This window comes from Cibotium barometz, chromosome 49, assembly GCF_041138505.1.
Source record: "Cibotium barometz isolate CiBa-2024 chromosome 49, ASM4113850v1, whole genome shotgun sequence".
In the NCBI taxonomy this organism is placed as follows: domain Eukaryota; kingdom Viridiplantae; phylum Streptophyta; class Polypodiopsida; order Cyatheales; family Cibotiaceae; genus Cibotium; species Cibotium barometz.
Genome location: NC_141094.1, coordinates 37,733,887 through 37,744,526, shown reverse-complemented (window position 1 = coordinate 37,744,526; position 10,640 = coordinate 37,733,887). Strand labels below are relative to the sequence as shown.

Here is a 10,640-nt window from a genome sequence, read left to right as displayed (position 1 = left end):
TTCTGCAAATATTGAGGCTGAATCATTAGCTTTAAATCAACCCTATGCTAATCTTGTTGGTTGTCTTCAATTTTTAGGCATGAGCACTCATCCTGATATTCTGTTTGTAGTAAATCTGTTAGGACAATACTTGTCCTCTATATCTACAAGACATTGGTCTCAAGCTAAACGTGTTTTGAAGTACTTGAAGGGCACTGCAGATTTTGGACTTGTATAGACATATCTTCAACTTCTCTTAATCTTTTGGGTTATTCAGATGCTGATTGGGCAAGCTCTAAGTTGTCCATGCGATCCACCAGTGGTAATTGCTTCTTTATCAATGGTTGTTTGGTATCTTGGGCTAGCAAGAAACAACGCTATATTGCAATTTCTACTACAGAGTCTGAATATGTAGCTGCATCTTTAGCAGCTCGTGAATTGGTTTGGCTTCGACAATTGCTTGCTGATATTGGTCATTCTCCTTCCTCAAGCACTCCTTTTAGATGTGACAACCAAAGTGCCAAGGACTATGTGCAACATAGCAAGTCCAAGCATATTGCAGTTCATTATCACTATGTTCGACATGAAGTAAGGAAAGGAGAAATAATGGTAGAACATTGTCCAACTGATCAAATGATTGCAGACACTCTCACCAAAGGACTCCATGAAGCTCGGTTTACACTTTTGCGATCAAAACTTGGAGTTGCGATGGCCTCTCTTTTTGGAGATTAGCACATCTCACGTCATGTCAATTTTGTCTAGACTTGTACATAGCCTATAGACTTTAGGACACTTCACACATTACTTCACATCATGCACATTTATTCTTTGTACTTTGTATATAGAAGCACATTGCACATGGACTTTAAGGTGGCATTGTACATTTATATGTAGGAGCTCGGGTTTTTCCTTTGTGCTCCCAAGGGTTTTTTTACTCGCAACTGGAGACCTTTATTTGAGTGGGGGTGTTGGAGCTACATATAGCTATCCCTAACTCACTCTAGGTCTTGATTATATATATGTGACTTGTGACTAATATGATTCATTCTTGTGGAGCGTATGTGGTGTCTCTTCTCTGGTCTCTCTCCCTCTCTCAACAATGGCAACCTCTTTGTGGAGCGCTATAGAGTAACCATGATACGGATGATCTTAAAATGTGATGAGGAGAAGACCCCATAGAACCAACCTACTTTCCTAGATGAGATTGAGGTATCTTGCCAAGTTTATTTTCCTTTTATACCAAGTTCTGTATCCTTTGCAGCAGGCATCCTAGAGGGATCCTTTTCGTTGGGGAAGAATGAGGAAGAGGCTTTCATGCAACTGAAAGAGATTATGAGTACCCTACTTGTGATTATGGATCCTGACTAGGACAAAGAGTTTTTGTATGTTGTGGTGGAGTGTTGCCGCAATAGGGGAAAGAGCATTCATACATGAGGCCTGTGTACTTTGCCAACATAACTAAAACGTAAGGGGAGAGGACATAATCAAAGGCATAGTAGGTCATGGTGGCCGTTATTTTTGCTCTTAGAATATTTAGGTCCTATCTGCTCCCTAAGCCATGCACCATCATGACCCGTTATTCTCTTCTCCCTCATCTTATCCAATTTGATATCCTTTTCAGGAGGTTACCGAAGTGGTTAATAGAATTTCAAGAGTTTAAGTTTACCTGTATAGTGGAGGACAACACCAGAGCTACATTGGCTAACATCTTGACATTTAGGCAAAATCCTGTGGTATTGAAGGAGGAGACAATAGCAAAGAAGAAAGTGACTAGATAGAAGGACCAAGAAATAGGACTACCAAATGCTTATACTTTGTTCTTTGAGGGGGATTTCAAGAGCTTAGGATTGGCAAGTGGAGGCATTGTTCTATTAGATCCAGGGGGAAAAGAGGTGTTTAAATATGGGATTAAGTTGCAGGTACATACCAGCAATGACGCTTGGTAAGAAACCTTAGAATATGGACTTCAATAGTGCATAAAGAAAGGGATCAGGAGGTTCATCATCAAAGGGGACATCCTGTTGGGTATTAGGTAGCTTTAAGTTATTTGGAAGGCCAAAATCCCCAAACTAAAAGAGTGGAGTTTCCAAATAAAAAGGATGCTTCACAGATTCCAAGAAGTGCAAATTTAGCATGTAAAGAGGAGGTTGGATCAAGCCGTAGATGCCAAAAGTGGAGTTGGGAAAGGACTTGGATTTACATGGCATTAATATTGCCCATCTCAGTAATGTTGGAAGAGAAAACTTGCTGGAGATATAATATTTTTTACATACAAGCCATGCACCTTTAGGTATATCCCCAAGAGGTAGAAGTATGAATTCATAAGGAAAGCCTTGTAGTATATCATTATGAATGATCAGTTGTACATGAAGGGAAAAGACTTGATTTTGAGGAGAGTTCCTAGCACGGAGGAAATTTTTGCCATTTTGGCCTCCTGCCATGAAGGTGTGTGTGGGGGACATTTTGCCCTGAAGCTAACACTCAGGAAAATCTTGACAACTGGATATGTTTGGTCTAGCTTAAAGGAGGGATGCATATCATTGGTGCAGAAGTTGTGAGCATGAAAAAGTGCCTGATTTAGTCAGCATAAAGAAAACTAGGTGAAAAATTTGATACTTCCATAGAGCTGAAGGATACAGTCAAGAAGCTGGAACTATATGAAGAAGAACTTCAGCACCTATAGAACGAACATACGGAATATGTAAATGAAAGTGAAGTAAAGGTAACAGTTCTGGAAGTGCAAGTAGGACAACTTAGAAATTCAGTTCAGGTTCTCGAGAGGGAGATGGAGCAATGTGTAATATGTATACAAGAAGTGGTGGAAAAATTACACTTTCAAAATCTGCCCCTTCCCTCCAACAACTCACGGGGATGGTGCAGAATATTATGGCTCAATTCAACAAGGATGTGCCACCCAACCACCTTTGGAGGATCGTTGTCATCAAACAACTCTGGATCAACAACAAAGTGAAGAGAACCCTACAAAGAACCTGCACACAAAGGCTAATCATCTAAGGGTTTGACTAGAGCACACAGAAAAGGTGTCGTTACCTGACCATATGGTCAAAGTAACCAGCCGGAGGCCATGGAGCACCGTGAAGATCATCCAAAAATCGGCAATCCGGAAGCCCACTCTCATTCTTTTTTTGATTATTTAAATTCTAAATTTTAATCTTATAGACAAGTTCATCTGTCTACTCATATTATAGATGTCCATTTTAGAAACCCATCAGATAGAACTGGGTTAGGTTTTCATGAAGATTTTTCTCAGGAAATTACATAATCTGATTTTTTTATTACCTATCCTCGTTCATCAAGTGGGTTCATCTTTTGTCCCACGAGACGTCCGGACTACCCATCGGGTTTGCCAGGTGTTAACCCTTAGTTATCTGCCAATAGTAATCCACATTTTATCTTTATTCATTATTCAACGGGTATACCAAAAGTATGTGTCACTTTGTATCTTAGCCAAAAACACCTTATGGCATAAAGCACAGTGACTTGATAGCATATGTGTACTCAGAGAGAAGTAGCAATATATGCAGATACCGATGGTTTGTCGACTACTTTTCTTTTGTTTACTTTTTTCTATGATGTTATTCATTTATGTTCTTTGTATTTGTCTGTAATGCATTAATATGAATAACGGTATGTGTTGGTTATCCCCGCCAACATTTTCCAAAAATCTTGCCTATCTTCAAATCATACCTTATCCTCCTCTCTTTAGGCCTAGCAACAAACAAGTCAATATAACCCTTGTATCAATCATGTCTTGACTTCATAGCAATCAGCCAGTGTCTTCCCAAAGTGATGGGATATACCCCAACTTGGCATCACATGCATATCAATCATGTCTTGACTTCATAGCAATCAGCCAGTGTCTTCCCAAAGTGATGGGATATACCCCAACTTGGCATCACATGCATATCAACCATTATTTTTTTCCCAAGAGCATTCAGTTCCATATCTTTTACCGAACATTTCACAACTTGAGATGCAAGTTACAATGTTCTCTCTAGATTCTAGTGATCAAACCTCAATGTACACATGCCTAACAATCTGCTCAAATTCTCAATATTCCACTCATTGATCGATGGGTGGTGTGCCACATTATGAGATCTACAGTTGACTTACGCTTGAAGACATTACGCTTGAAGACATTTTTTTTCTCAAGGTATGATGGGAAAGTGTCTCAAAAGTTTCTTTACTTGTAAGTCATCTCTATAATGAGAGGCTCCACACACAACAAACAAGAGACAGCTTTTTCATGTTTTGATCAAGAATGCAATCATTTCAGCATGCATGGACACAATCTCTCTCTCTCTCTCTCTCTCTCTCTCTCTCTCTCTCTCTCTCTCTCTCTCTCTCTTATGCATGCATAGAGAGCATAAAGCTCTCTTGGGGGCTTTAAGAGCTTCTAGCTCTCTCATAGTTGATGTGACCTTGAGACAACAGAGGAGGAGAGATAGGCCTTGGCATTTTCGTTTTAGGGAAAGCCTTTGTCTACAATCATCTCGAAGCTTCCTTAGGGGTGAAGATAGGTTGAGCATGAGCTCCAATCAAAGCCATGCCACGTCTCGCCCACCTCTCTCATCATGCTTCAAACACTTAAGTTGGTGGGTGGGTCATGAGGTGGTGGTGGTTCTAAATCAGTGGACTCTGCATTGATAATACACCATCTCTCACTTATATCTATAGCTAAGGTGGTGATCGGTCATGAGGTAATGTTGGGTGCCACATTGACAGGCTATACATTGATTATACATCTCCCCATATCCCTCCATGGCCTATTGTAGTGTTCACATGCTCCAAACGTGTGGGCTTCTCCACCACCTTCTCCATGCACTCTAGTGATACTCCGTTGGGAATGATTCAAATGCTAATGCTATGGCGGAAAGATTTAAAATACCAATGTCATGTGGGAGAATCTAATTAGTGACACACCATCAAGGTGACGTCCATATAGCCCCAAAAATGGGAATAACTCAAGGAATCAAGCTGTAGAAGATGTTATTAAAAAGATAAGTACAAGTACACATACAAGCCATGTGAAGACTAGGTAGTGAAGTGCAATTCACATGCCAATGAGATCAATAGAAAAATCTTTAAGACCTCAAGTGAAGGTTGGAATTATTTACATTAACCAAAGATAGAGTCTCTTGCATACTAAAAAGAAAGAAAAGAAAAAAAGAACCTCAAGTGTGAAGTGTGGGTAGTCAAGCTGTAGAGCAAGTGGGCTATGTGTGTGTTGTTTGGATATGTATGGACTTCAAACAAGGCTTAGAGATGAGCTTTGGATATGGCCCAGAAACACACAAAGTTGAGAGAAAGGGGGTAATGTGGTGGTATTGTAGGAGAAGTTTTTTTTAAATTATATCTATGCTCATGTAAGTGTGTGCTTTTTATTCGCCATCAATAGCGAACAAGTTTTGAACCCACCACCTCATGCATAGGACTTGAACACCTCACCGCTAGACTAGTCTCCATTGGCTTGTAGGAGGAGCTTCTAATTATAAGGGGGCCGAGTTCCTGAAGCAGCAGCCCACCAAGCGTAGACATCTGGCATTTGATGATCGGTGAGGAGCTCGGGTGGCAAGTTGTAAAGGGCCATGCTGTTGTTGTTGCCATTGGTGTTGGAAGCAGGATCAATAATAAGCTGCGGGGCCGCCACCATGGCTGCAGATTGTGAAGCTCCAATGGCGGGCAACGCCTCCTCATCATCTAGAGGTAGGCGTTCATACGACGCATCGAGATAAGAGGCAGCCATAATCACCACAGGACCCGCCGCTTGCAGAGCGCCCACAACGCTTCCACCCACAATGTGGCCCTGACCACCCGTTAGGTGCACGGTTAAGCCGGTCCCCCAGGGCGGGGCTGGCGGCGGAAGAAACACGCCGGAGAGCGAAAGGATCTCGAAGCGGCCGTGCAAGGTGATTGTGTCGCCGGGCGCAGCGCCAGGTTGCCGGAGTGTGACGTTGGCGACTGCTCCGTTGCCGTTGAGGATGCACACGCCGCACTGTCGCCGGCATGCGAAGGTGGCTACACTTTCGATTACGTCCCAGCCGTTGGTCACCTCCAGGACAAGGGTTCGCAGCGCATTTACACTATCTCGTGTTATGAAGATAGGTTGCTTTGGCTTGTTTTTGGAGCCGGGTGGCCGCCCTCTAGGCCTCCGCACCCTTTCTCCTCCCTCCTCACGGCTTGTCGTCGCCAGCACTAGCTGGTGAGTCCGCTGATTAATATTGTTAAGATTGTTGCTGTTGATGGGATCACTGCTCCCACTGTTCTCTTCATCTGATGCATTTGCCATATCGTTGTTGGTGGTGTGGCCAATGCGCATATCTCTGTGTAGTACTGCTCCTAGCTGCTGAAAAGCCGAGAAATTAATGGCAGAGAACTTGGCCCCAAACCTGCCATAGAAACATTCCCTCCCCAGCCAGCTGAGACCTGCCAAGGATATAGACTCCAGCTGATGTGACCATAAACTCTGCTAAAAAAACAACAAATAAGACAAAAGTCAGGTGCAGGTAATCATAGGTTTAGCTTCAAACGAGAGAGAGAGCGCGCTTATAAGCTGATCACAAGGTCTGTGTGTATGAACTAATTGAGATTGAGAGGGAGAGAGAGAGAGAGAGAGAGCTTAGCCGATCAGAAGCTCCGTGTGTGTGACCCAATTAAGATTGACAGAGAGAGCGCTTAGCTGATCACAAGCTCGGTGTGTGAGACTAATTAAGATATATATATAGAGAGACAGGGAGAGAGCAGCGCTTAGCTGATCACAACTCTCCTAATTAAGATTAAGGAGAGTAAACCACAGACAATAACAAACTCACCAAGTGCTACTAATATCTCCTTAGACATGTTCTAGAACATTTACTTTGAAATGGAAGGGACTGAAAAGGTTGCTGTGTTTCTAAGATCACCTACCTAGCAAGCTCCTGTGCAAGATGATCTGGAGTATAGCATGAATTGGTAGTAGGTATATAGAAAGATTGAGAGGAAGGGTAGAAATTATAGAAAATGGAAAGGACTACACGAAAAACACCTTTGAGATGATCAAATATTTTAAACAAGACATAATCAAAATTGAGTACATGGATATGAATATTGTTAGTCTACCATACTGAAACACTTACATGGGTAGTTGGACTATAGTACGAATTCGGGGGATCACTCATAAATATGTAAGTGTAGCACGTGGGTTCAACATAAGGGGTTTTTAAAATCTATTTTTTACACAATTTTTACGTACAGAAGGGTAACATTTAAAAGGGGTATTCACATATTAAATAGAAAAATGGTATTTTTTATTCATGAAAAATTCACAGATAAGGGATTTTAAAAATAGGCCTTGAATGCACGTGATACAAAGGGTTAACTTATAGTAAACCCCCCGAGAGTACGAACTGGTGTGAAAACCAAGAAATTGGTATCACAACCTTTGGAGTTCAAAATTGAAGGCCTACAAAGTGCCTTGGCCTTCAAGTGAAGTCGAAAATATCTATTTTGGATGGCCTTGTTTGTTAAAGGTGGGCTGCATTTGAAGGCTAAAATGGGATTTGAAGTGGGTAAAATGGGATTTGAAGCCCACTCTAGCCTTCAAATTTCACCTAAATTCCCCCACAATGTCTTTTTCTTTTTAATGACTAGATTCAAGAAATGATGTGTTAGTGAGCACTAAGTATTAAGATCAAAGAAATAATGCATCAGTGATGAGAGAGATATGTGTCACTAACAAAATTCAAACCTGAGTCCTCACCTTGCAAAGTGGAATGCTTTCCCACTACTATCAAAGAAATAATGCATCACTGAGAGACAAAGTGTCAGTAATAGAACTCAAACTTGAGTCCTTAGAATGCCTTCCTACTACGATACACAACCCTATGGACTTTAGCAGTAATATTCAAGTATAAACATAGACTTAGTAGGGAGGAGAAAGTTACTAAGGATAAACCTAGAGATTAGTTCTATTAGCATGCTCCATGATTAGGGTTTAAAAAAAGATGTCTCCGTGAATATATAAGTGTAGGTGGGTTGGATATTATTCCTCCTACATAAGTCTAAAGTTATAGAAAATGGGGGGAATGTTCTCAAAAAATACCCTAAAATGTCCAAAATTGGGTGAATATTTTCCAAAACCCTTCAAAACGGCCAAAATTTGTGCAAATGTTTTAAGATGTCACAGTGATTTATTTTTTGGAGAAACCCCTAAAAATAGCCAATTGGCAAAGATTAGCCCTTATTTTCTTCCTTGGTAATGATCGCCCATCCCCTTCTTATTATGAATGAATAGCTTGGGAGATATGACCTTGAAACTAAAGCTAGCTAAAGTATGCGAGGAGACCCATGGAAGCATGGATTTTCTAGGGATCACTTGATAAGAGAAGATTCCAAAGAGATAAAGAGACATAAACCATGTTATGGAGAATCACACTTAAATCGGACCACTTTTGTGCCTATGATGCGAGACGTGCATTATAGCAAAATGTTCACAAAGAGGCTAATTTGTATAGCCACTTCAATTGAAAGCTTACAAATTGATAATCGTTACAGAATTCATTACAATGTAATATTTTGTTTATCTTGAGAAATCACTTACACGAGAGATCATTAGAAGAAGATCAAAGACCAAAAAATGGGGTTTAAAACATTGCTATTAAATAATAATTGAGAATGAATAGAAACAAATAATGTGCTTTTAAGAGGCTTTCTAGTTTGACTAGCGATAAAGATACTTTAAGATTTTTGTAACTAGCATTTGAGATGCCTTAATAATTGAGCTTTAATTATGCTAATGAGCACTTCTTGATTCCAATCCTTCCTCCTCTTTCCCTTTCATTCGGGATTAAGATATTTTGGGAGTATTTGGGATTACATGGACATTAGAGAAATCCCACCACTTATGGAGGCATTTTTGAGAAATTGCATCACTTATGGTGGAATTTTTTAGAAATTCCATCACTTACGAAGTCATTGTTTACAATCTAATAACACACTCACACTGGGTAAGCACATTAGGCTTCTTAGAGACTAGTAGGGCTACGTGTGCCTAGGTATTAGTTCGTGCTACATCTCTCCTCTGCACTTTATCCCCGTATAGATGCATGCAAATCCCAACCTCATATTAATCTATGTGAGGTTGGGATTTCTATATCCAATACCCTCATAATGTGAAGTTGGGATGCCTATCGAAGACCCTAAGAATGTCAAGTTGGACAAGAGTCTTTTTTTTTTTATAGGAATGCCAACCTCCTATTAATACAGGTAAGGTAGGGATTTCGAGCATAATGTGAAGTTACCACTATAAGTTGGTATTTGTTTTTCCTTTTTTTTTGGAGGTTGCAGGTAAGAAATCAATTACTGTAATATATTCACATTATTAATTAAGATCTTGGCTTATAATTCTAGGTTAATTATAAATTTTTTCTTGCCTCCAATGCATGGCTCGTAGCGCTATGCCTTTTATATTAATTAATTGCCTCCAGCAGCGCTATTAATATATTTACTTTTTTGAGTTTATCACCGACACATTATATTTACTTTTTTGAGTTTATCACCGACACATTATATTGTATCTTAACGAAACATATATTCACTCTTAACATATATATATATATATATATATATTATACTATATTATATTATATTATATACTATATATAAGGCAAACTAGTTAACAGTTCTTGTCTTTTCAATTTTATTAAATTTTAAAATTCTGAAGTCTAGTGGGTTTCAATCAATCGATGGTACTATAATTGAGGCGGCTTTCAATCAATTTAGTGTAAAGATTTGATCGACACCGACTGCAGTTAATATTGCAGAGTTGGGAATTCTAGAATTTAATTAAAATAAAACACAAGTACTATGATTGATTAACACCCGCTACAGTTAAAATACGCTTCTTGTCCTATAAGATCAACAATGATCAAAGACAATGTCGGAAGTTGGGACGCTGTTTCTTTTTTTTTTTCCCAACATGGAAAACTGATTTAAGCTAAAGAATGTGGTGCTTAGCATGAAATTTGATGATACGTAGATCATAAACCCATCATTAATTAGCTTAGTCTGAACTAAGATTTCTCTCACAATTAAAAAAAACAAACAAACTAATTTGTCTTTCAACTATCAACTTGTGTTAGTCGATGACACCAAATTGGAGGCATCATAGACAACATTTCCTTAAAGGGTGTTTTGTAATTGGATGAAGGTAGTGTTTAAGGTTAGATTTGTGGTAGTTGCACAATCAAACGCTAGAGGAGGCTCCGTGCTAGTACAGGACTGAATTGTTAAAGCTCCTTCATTACCATCAAGTATATGCAAGGCTGAAATTAATTGGAAGGTACCCTAACCTTCAATTTGAAGGCCATATACTAGGTTGATCTTTCAAATATATTAAGTTTTCAAAATAGTGGCCTTGTTTTCAAAACCTTATTTCCTAAGAGGCCTCCTCTAGAAGGATTGCACGGCTTTGTAGATGCCCTCTAAAGGCTTCCAATTTCAGCATTGATTATATGCATGATAATTTGATCATACCACACATAGAGTTTCTCTTCATACTTAGTCGATTGTTAGCCCTATGTGACCTTCTTTATTTTTTATGTTTTTAATGTGAGAATGGGTACTTAAGGTAGATGTAAAATGAGGAGTACCACTTTCTTGTA

General features: G+C 39.5%; 1 pseudogene; it reads right to left on the bottom strand.

Moving 5' to 3' along the window:
* Positions 1–5,385: 5,385 nt before the first annotated feature.
* On the bottom strand, positions 5,386–6,825 carry LOC147610544 (AT-hook motif nuclear-localized protein 18 pseudogene; annotated as a pseudogene).
* Positions 6,826–10,640: the final 3,815 nt, after the last annotated feature.